Source organism: Doryrhamphus excisus, linkage group LG12, assembly GCF_037039965.1.
Source record: "Doryrhamphus excisus strain RoL-2023G ecotype Guam linkage group LG12, RoL_Dexc_Guam_v1.1, whole genome shotgun sequence".
Taxonomy (NCBI): domain Eukaryota; kingdom Metazoa; phylum Chordata; class Actinopteri; order Syngnathiformes; family Syngnathidae; genus Doryrhamphus; species Doryrhamphus excisus.
This window is the reverse complement of record NC_136368.1, coordinates 3,737,200-3,746,305: the sequence shown is the minus strand read 5'-3', so window position 1 is coordinate 3,746,305 and position 9,106 is coordinate 3,737,200.

Genomic DNA, 9,106 nt, shown 5'->3' with positions numbered 1-9,106 from the left:
TAAGAAATCATTGACTAATCTACCATTAAGGTTGTTTTTAGTTTAACCCAGGGGTGTCCAAACCGAGGAGGTGCATACAGAAAATCATTTAAATATTTATATATTTATTTATTGGCTTCCCATCCGTAGTGCATTTGTTTCTTGGAACAACGGCATGAACAGAGTGAGACCTTCTCTGAGTCTGGGTGGGTGGAGGAGGGGCCGCTAGCATGCACACAGAGTGCAGGAGTGGAGCAACGCAAAGCAAGAATTGAATTGGTAGATTGCAATATATTGTCATGTATTTTTAATTATGATGCCCATCATAATATGTCAACTTTATTCTTTTTTTTTTATTTAAATTTGATGTTTTTGCTGTTTTTTAGTGTTTAATTTACATTTGCCAATTATTAACTAACCTGGGGTCACACTTTGGACCCCAATGCCGATCCCGAGTCATTATTCTTACCAAAGTGTGTTTATTTTTCCAACACGATTGAAGCAATCACCTTTTTTTTACAACTTTTTGGACAATTAAGGATGCGCTTTCTGTGTTTTTGCACATTTTGACAAATGTCGGTGTACTGTTTTTTTTAAATAGGAGTTCAGATATCAACACATGAAGTCGTGGCAGCTGTAAATGTCCGATTTTGCAATAGGACGACTGTATGATTAATAAATGTCGGTGGCCGGGGTTGAGCCGTCGTTGCATTGTGCATTTAGAATGTGAAGACACGGCCCTGGCCTGTTAAACGTAGTGCGTTCTTTCATCAACATTCCATCCGTAGCGGTCGATTGTTTCCCGATTCAGTGATTGTAGGCTTCGTCGTCACGGCGACGTCCTCCTCATTCAACGCCATTCATGTCTTTGCGCGGACGGTTAGCTGAGGTTTTTGCAGATTAGCACTGTGACGAGGGGGACTATGTCGCTTTGCAGAGCGTTTGCTGTGGAAAAGGACTGTAAATAGCTTCATGCAGCACAATCAGTGATGCCACCGTACTGTATGTTGTTCATGTTGTACCTGATCTTTCATAGGATTCTTCCTTTAGCTTGGTTCTTTTAACCGTTCAGATAAATAAGTAAGAAACTTACTACTGTGTAGTCATCCGAGATAATATTCTTTGAAATTGTTGATGTGCATGGGGGTAATGATTCTCTGCGAGAATTCCACTTAGATCATTTTTCAGTCAGATAAATATCACCAAATAAGATTTGGAGTTTTAGTGAAGTGGGTGTGATGTCGTGTTGAATGTGTATTTGTGACTTGTGGAATTTTAATTGATAAGTTGTTGTAATAAAACTTTTAATAGCTCTTTCAGATTCATGTTTTTGCTGCTTCTATGTATTGGTCACCACTCTTTTATTACTATCGATTCATAATCTGGATGGATTGATCATCTGTTATGTTACTGTTTTATCATTGTCATTTTCTTCATTTTTATTAAAACCACAAAATATATTGATTAATATGCTATGATAATATCCTTAGTATGGTAATGTTTTTTAATTATTATTTTATTATTATTTTTCTTTGTGGATTGTCAATTGGGTTGAAATCATGACTAAATATATTATACATTGATATTAAATTGTGTTTTTTTAGCATTTTATTAGCATTTTCTAAATGTACATTTTAGTTAATGAAATCATTACAAAATATCATATTTATTGATATTTTACTATATATTCCTGTGATATTTAATTGTGATTTTCTTATTGGGATTGCCATTTTTTATTGGAATAATCATATATAATATAGACTAAATACAATATTTATTGATATAAATTGTTTTTGTTTTATTTTATTATTGGCATTAGTAAATTAATATTTTATATCATGTGAAATGTAGTTTTATTTTATTTATTTATTTTATTATTTACCTTGCCTCACTGGATTTGTCATTTTATTTATTGAAATTATCAGGAAATATATTTATATTTTATTATTTTTTTCATTATAGCATTCTTTTATTTTTGTATTGTTTTATTTTCATTTTTCTTATTTGTAATGCCATTTTATTCATTAAAACCTTCACTAAATATAAGATTTATTGATATTCTATAATGTATTGTTATTTTGTTATGTTATGATGTTATGTTATGTTAAGAAATGTCATTTTTCTTGAATTTATTTTTAAATACGATTGAAGAGTAAGTGTTTTGTGTTAATCTTCTGTAAATTGAAGACACAAACTCTATTATAGTATATTAATAATACACATAACTTAAGTGACACGAGAGTGTCGTTCATGTAGTGTTTGTTGTTTCTGTGGCCTGTACTGCCATCTAGTGGTGACTTTGGAGCTGCACATTGACAAATGTATGCCAAGTCGGTACTATTATTTTGTTCGTTTTACTGCACTAACGTTATATGTCCTGCAGGTGGCGATGCATCCAAATATATGAGCTTACTGAGTGAGAATCAGTCAGCTCTTGATGGAATGTGTCGTGGTGGGGGTGTAGGGGGGGGTCACCCTTTTAATAGTAGCCACTGTCAATGTGACCTTTCAAAGTAGAACATTCAGTCAGCTTGAAGTCAACAGTATTATGTTATTCCTCCATCGTGGCATAAACGTGACATAGTGTTTATTTCATATCAAGAGTGACTCATTTCTCTCGTTTGTCATGAAAGCAACCGTGGGTGAAATCTCCCCAGCAACATGCACGCGCGTCTTTGACGGCACATACAGGAAGTAGGCCATGCTTGATTAGCTACTGATCACACAGGGGAGAGTTGTAAATATTATTATGTAGGTCACAACATTCGCAAATAACATGTTTGGCTTGGGGGGGGGTGGGGTGGTGGGGTAAGCACAACCTACAGCGAATTATTTTCTACTTTATTTTCTTTTTTCCTGGATATTTTATTTGTTTAAATTAATATAATTATTATTGATACATTATTGTCAATAACTTATCATACGTGTATCATACTAAAGATGATTCTTATCAATTTTAAAGTGACATTTTATTTGTTGAGTTGGTATCTTTTAGAAGGAAATGATGCAAAAAAAAAACTTAGAAATAAGAATATGGATATTGATATAGCTTGAGATTGAGATATTGTTAGCAAAAAATGCTATTTACCGGCCGGTGACCAGTCCAGGGTGTACCCCACCTCTTGCCCCGAGTCAGAGGTTCTCCAATTTTGGGTCAACATTTGCAATAAAAGTGCAAGCTGCCAAAAGCGACTATGGTGCATCAATTTTCCCAACCAGTTAATGTTACTTGAACTCAACACCGGCTGTGGTATTACATCACATTTGGCATTTGCGAGTATTTGAACGAGTTCCTGATGGTAAACGGATGTTGTTCCGGTTTTGCAGCCTGCGTTTGTTACATAAATAGGCCTGTCAAATGATTACAAATTCTTATCAGATTAATCACTGTTTTCAAATGAATTAATCACAATTTGCAACTTTGTCTGAGATGTGCCGTATATGTATGTATATGTACTGTTGACAGTTCCAAATAAACTTCATATTTAAATCAAACTAAAAGATACCACATACAGTGAAGAAAATAAGTATTTGAACACCCTGCTATTTTGCTATTTCTCCCACTTAGAAATCATGGAGGGGTCTGAAATTTTCATCGTAGGTGCATGTCCACTGTGAGAGAGATAAACTAAAAAGAAAAATCCAGAAATCACAATGCATGATTTTTTAACAATTTATTTGTGTGATACAGCTGCAAATAAGTATTTGAACACCTGAGAAAATGAATGTTAATATTTGGTACAGTAGCCTTTGTTTGCTATTACAGAGGTCAAACGTTTCCTGTAGTTTTTCACCAGGTTTGCACACACTGCAGGAGGGATCTTGGCCCACTCCTCCACACAGATCTTCTCTAGATCAGTCAGGTTTCTGGGCTGTCGCTGAGAAACACGGAGTTTGAGCTCCCTCCAAAGTTTTTCGATTGGGTTCAGGTCTGGAGACTGGCTGGGCCATGCTAGAACCTTGATATGCTTCTTACGGAGCCACTCCTTGGTTTTCCTGGCTGTGTGCTTCGGGTCGTTGTCGTGTTGGAAGACCCAGCCACGACCCATCTTCAATGCTCTGACAGAGGGAAGGAGGTTGTTCCCCAAAATCTCACAATACACGGCCCCAGTCATCCTCTCTTTAATGCAGTGCACTTGTCCTGTCCCATGTGCAGAAAAACACCCCCAAAGCATGATGCTACCACCCCCATGCTTCACAGTAGGGATGGTGTTCTTCGGATTGTACTCTTCATTCTTCTTCCTCCAAACACGCTTATTGGAATTATGACCAAAAAGTTCTATTTTGGTCTCATCTGACCATAAAACTTTCTCCCATGACTCCTCTGTATCATCCAAATGGTCATATGCAAACTTAAGACGGGCCTTGACATGTGCTGGTTTAAGCAGGGGAACCTTTCGTGCCATGCATGATTTCACATCATGACGTCTTAGTGTATTACCTACAGTAACCTTGGAAACGGTGGTCCCAGCTCTTTTCAGGTCATTGACCAAGTCCTGTCGTGTAGTTCTGGGCTGATTCCTCACCTTTCTTAGAATCATTGAGACCCCACGAGGTGATATCTTGCATGGGGCTCCACTCCGATTGAGATTGACCGTCATGTTTAGCTTCTTCCATTTTCTAATGATAGCTCCAACAGTGGACCTTTTTTCACCAAGCTGCTTGGTAATTGCTCCGTAGCCCTTTCCAGCCTTGTGGAGGTGTACAATTTTGTCTCTGGTGTCTTTGGACAGCTCTTTGGTCTTCGCCATGTTACAAGTTAAAGTCTTACTGATTGTATGGGGTGGACAGGTGTCTTTATGCAGCTAACGACCTCAAACAGGTGCATCTGATTCAGGATGATACATGGAGTGCAGGTGGACTTCTAATGGGCAGACTAACAGGTCTTTCAGGGTCAGAATTCTAGATGATACACAGGTGTTCAAATACTTATTTGCAGCTGTATCACACAAATAAATTGTTAAAAAATCATGCATTGTGATTTCTGGATTTTTCTTTTTAGTTTATCTCTCTCACAGTGGACATGCACCTACGATGAAAATTTCAGACCCCTCCATGATTTCTAAGTGGGAGAAATAGCAAAATAGCAGGGTGTTCAAATACTTATTTTCTTCACTGTATGGCTGAACATCACACTCTGGGGTTGCGTTCAAAGACACTATATCATTTAAGTTCAATGTACTTTCCGAGCATTCTTCAACGCATCACATTGTATTTTTGCAGTAAGAGTTATATTAATTACGTTATTTACACCCCACATATGCGCATAATGTGATGTTCAGAGTGTCCTTGAATGCACCTTGAGGTTGTCTAGTGACAATAAGGAATCAAAGCCACACAGTGTACGTGGTTTTGGAATGATATGTCATGCATATGGTAATTACTCTACTAGTGCTGTTAGCAGGCTACACAAATGTACTAAAAAAGCATTACAGAGAGCAAAACGATGCATATAGATATGAAATATAATATCATTTGGCAGGTGTTTGACCCTCAGCGGTTTGCCTGTGTGGAGCAGCACTTTTAATTAAGGGAGGATTAAGGCCAGAGCGCCTCATCGACAGGCCACTCGTGTCACAAATACAAAATGAGCGACACTTGTTCTTTCTTCCAGGGCGTTGGGGGTAAATGCAAAAAAAAAAAAAAAACTCAGCGGTTGTTGAATAAAAGATGCTTCAGGCAACAATGAAGAGCTGCTGAGTGAGGCTTTTTATTCTTTTTTTTTTTTTTTAGAAGATGCTTTAGCCCCTCAAATCCAGAGGGGACGGAGATGAAACAGCTTGATTTACATTGAATTCAGATTATGTAAATATGCTGCTTATGTCCCAAAGCAAACACGAACAAGCCTGCCTGCAGCGCCCACTCAAGATGGCCTCCATTGTCATGGAAATGTCGTGGCAAAGGAGATCATGTGCTCATTCATTTATGCATTCATGAAGCGCTGACGAGCCGTAAAAACATATTTGAGTTTGGACCGGTTGGGACGTATCATAACACGGGGTATCGGACAGCACCCCTGGTGGAGGCCGACCCCCCCCGGGGCGGGCATGTGCACGTGTTCCACTCTGCCAATCCCTCCCCAGAGCATCGGCCTTTCAAGGAGGCTACAGGAGGTCTCCTCCATTAGCGGGACCGCATTAGTATTCATGCCAGGCTGGTCCAGTCTAGTCTAGGCGGGCTTGTGCTGTGTCGGCACATTGTCTTCCTCAAGTATTAGTCTCACGTTTCACATTTATCCATCATAGCCATTGTCCAGCATCACATTCTAAAATATCATTTCAAAACAAAACTGAAACTGCAGTCATTTTTTACAAGAATAACATCTAAATATTTGGAGAAAAGGTTTAATTGAACGAGAAAAAGTCTTAATTTTAAAAGAATCATTTTGTTACATTAATAGGAAAAGACTGCACGGTGGATGAGTGGTAAGCACGTAAGCCTCACAGCTAGGAGCCCCGAGTTCAATTCCCCCCTCGGCCATCTCTGTGTGGAGTTTGCATGTTCGTGGGTTTTTTCCAGGTTTTTTCATTCCAATGCTAGGTTAATTAGCGACGCCAAATTGTCCATAGGTATGAATGTGAGTGTGAATGGTTGTTTGTCTATATGTGCCCTGTGATTGGCTGGCCACCAGTCCAGGGTGTACCCCGCCTCTTGCCCGAAGACAGCTGGGATAGGCTCCAGCACCCCCGCGACCCTCGGTAGAAAATGAATGAATAATAGGAAAAGGCTACATTGCGGGAAAGTGGTTAGCGTGTAGGCCTCACAGCTAGGAGACCCGAGTTCAATTCCACCATCGGCCATCTCTGTGTGGAGTTTGCATGTTCTCCCGGTGCATGTGTGGGTTTTTTCCGGGTTCCACATTCCCACATTCCAAAAACATGCTAGGTTAATTGGCGACTCCAAATTGTCTATAGGTATGAATGTGAGTGTGAATGGTTGTTTGTCTATATGTGCCCTGTGATTGGCTGGCATAGTTAAATATGGTATTTTGCTTTAAAAATATCAAAGTGGCAAAGTTGCGGCCTGTCATTTTTCGCGATGTGGCCCTCGCCACACGTCAGTATGGGACAGAACCTTAAGAGTTCCAGCCTGGGTGTCCCCTGAGAGGGATGCAGGTTGACCTTGGACACCTGGTCCAGGATCCAAATAGATTGTTAGGAAGGCGAGTGAGGATCTGGGTTGTACCCTGAGCTCTACCAACTCTGATTCCCACCAGCATCTTCCTACTAAGCTGGGAATTAAAACCATCACTTCCTCCTCGGTTTCATACTCTCCATATAAAATATAACGATGCTCTTTCAGACGCCGTAAAACATCCTCGCTGCGCTCGTGACATTGACTCCCATTACAATGTCAACCGATGCCCCGCCCCACCTTGCGGTCCCCCCCTCCTCCGCTTTTGCGCTGATTGCTCCTGTATCTTATAAGCACAGTTGTGTTGATTTATTGGCTCTGTTAGCATCTTGATCGCCCTCATTAGCTCCTTCATTACACCCTCCATCATAGCGGACCAGGACTTTTACTCAGCTGCTCGTCCACAAGCTCATCAGGGCGAAGCGTGACATCAACGTTGTTTTATATATCAACCTGAAAACATGAAGTTTTGTAGCTATAGTTAGTTTTTTGGGAAAACAGCTATACCCTGGATGTCATTAGGCCTATTAAAAAATATATAAAAATATTTTTTTTAAATGTTCTAAAGCCTAAAAAAAATTCTAAAAATGTTCTAAAGTCCCCCTAAATAAGTAGATTTTTTTAAATTAAACAAATTATTGATTTTCTTTTTTTTTTACAAAAAAAATCTCTGACAAATTTCATATAATAGGGCAAAAGCAGGCTAATAAGCAAGCCAATAAGCAGGCTAATACTAGCTTAGTAATCAGAAGAAGAATGATGATAGTAATAATAATAGGCTAATTAATAATATAATAATGATTATTATATAATTGATCACTGTCCACTGGACTGAATGTTGCAGAGCCTGAGCAGCGGTTTTTCAGTGTAGATTGTGTGTATTTTTGTGTAATTTAATGGTGGCCTAAAACAAGTGAGTATCTATACTAAATCTGTACAAAAGTGGGAAAGTTATAACCTGGTTCTTGTTCGTTATTTGGGTTTTTTTTGTCTACTACATTCATTCATATCCTGTGAATCTCCAGGGGCTAAGCCAGAACCAAGTGACGCCCCTGCACATCACCCTGTGCTCCTTTTCTCATCCAAGCTGGGTTCATGAAATGTTTCAATGAAATGTCCCAGGGAAACGACACAATGGCCGCCTTGAGTTTGATCCAGATCCACTAAGGACGAGCACGTCTGATGAGGTTGTGTTTGACGAGACTCCTTTCTCTCTCGCGGCAGCTGGTGATAAAACGAGCGAGTGTAACATGACAAGCACCTCGTGTTTGCAAGCCAGCCGTTTGGGGGATGTAAGTGTCAAAAATAATTAAAGACGTGTTGCTATTGTTTTTTTCTGTTGAACAGAGGAGCCCGAGCCTATCCCAGGTGACTTTTAGTTGGGGGTTTTGGGGGTACACCCTGGACTGGTCTCTAGTCAACGGTAGGACTATACACAATAAGGATCATTTAGTGAATTTACCCAACATGCTGGTGTATATGAGACGTCGTTTCATCGTGGAAACGAGCGTGGCGTCAGATTCCTTACTTCAGTTTTTGTACATGTCAGGTACAACAGTATTATTTTTATTCTGTGTACATTCAATTTCATGTATTGCTTATCTCATTCTCATCTCATGTTCTATTTGATTAGTGCTTCCTATTCCCTAGACTACATATCTCTGTAGTTGTGTTCTGTGTACTTTCCCCAAGACAGCATAACAAATAAAATATCCCCAGCACAGTCAGTATAGTATTTGGGATTCTGATTTACATACCATAATTACATTGAAAAATCAGTCCTTTTTATAATTGGGTTTTAATCATTTTTCAGCCTTGGGTATCAGATTTCATATGCTAGCGATTTGATCATTTACATAATGTATTTTTATGGTAATTCCTATAATTCCCAGCCGTTGTGTTGTCATCCTGATAGGAGAAAGTGTCTTCAATTGTGTTAAGTAAATTACACATAAAAAATAAAGAGAACACTTTGGGTTTCCCACTGTCCAAT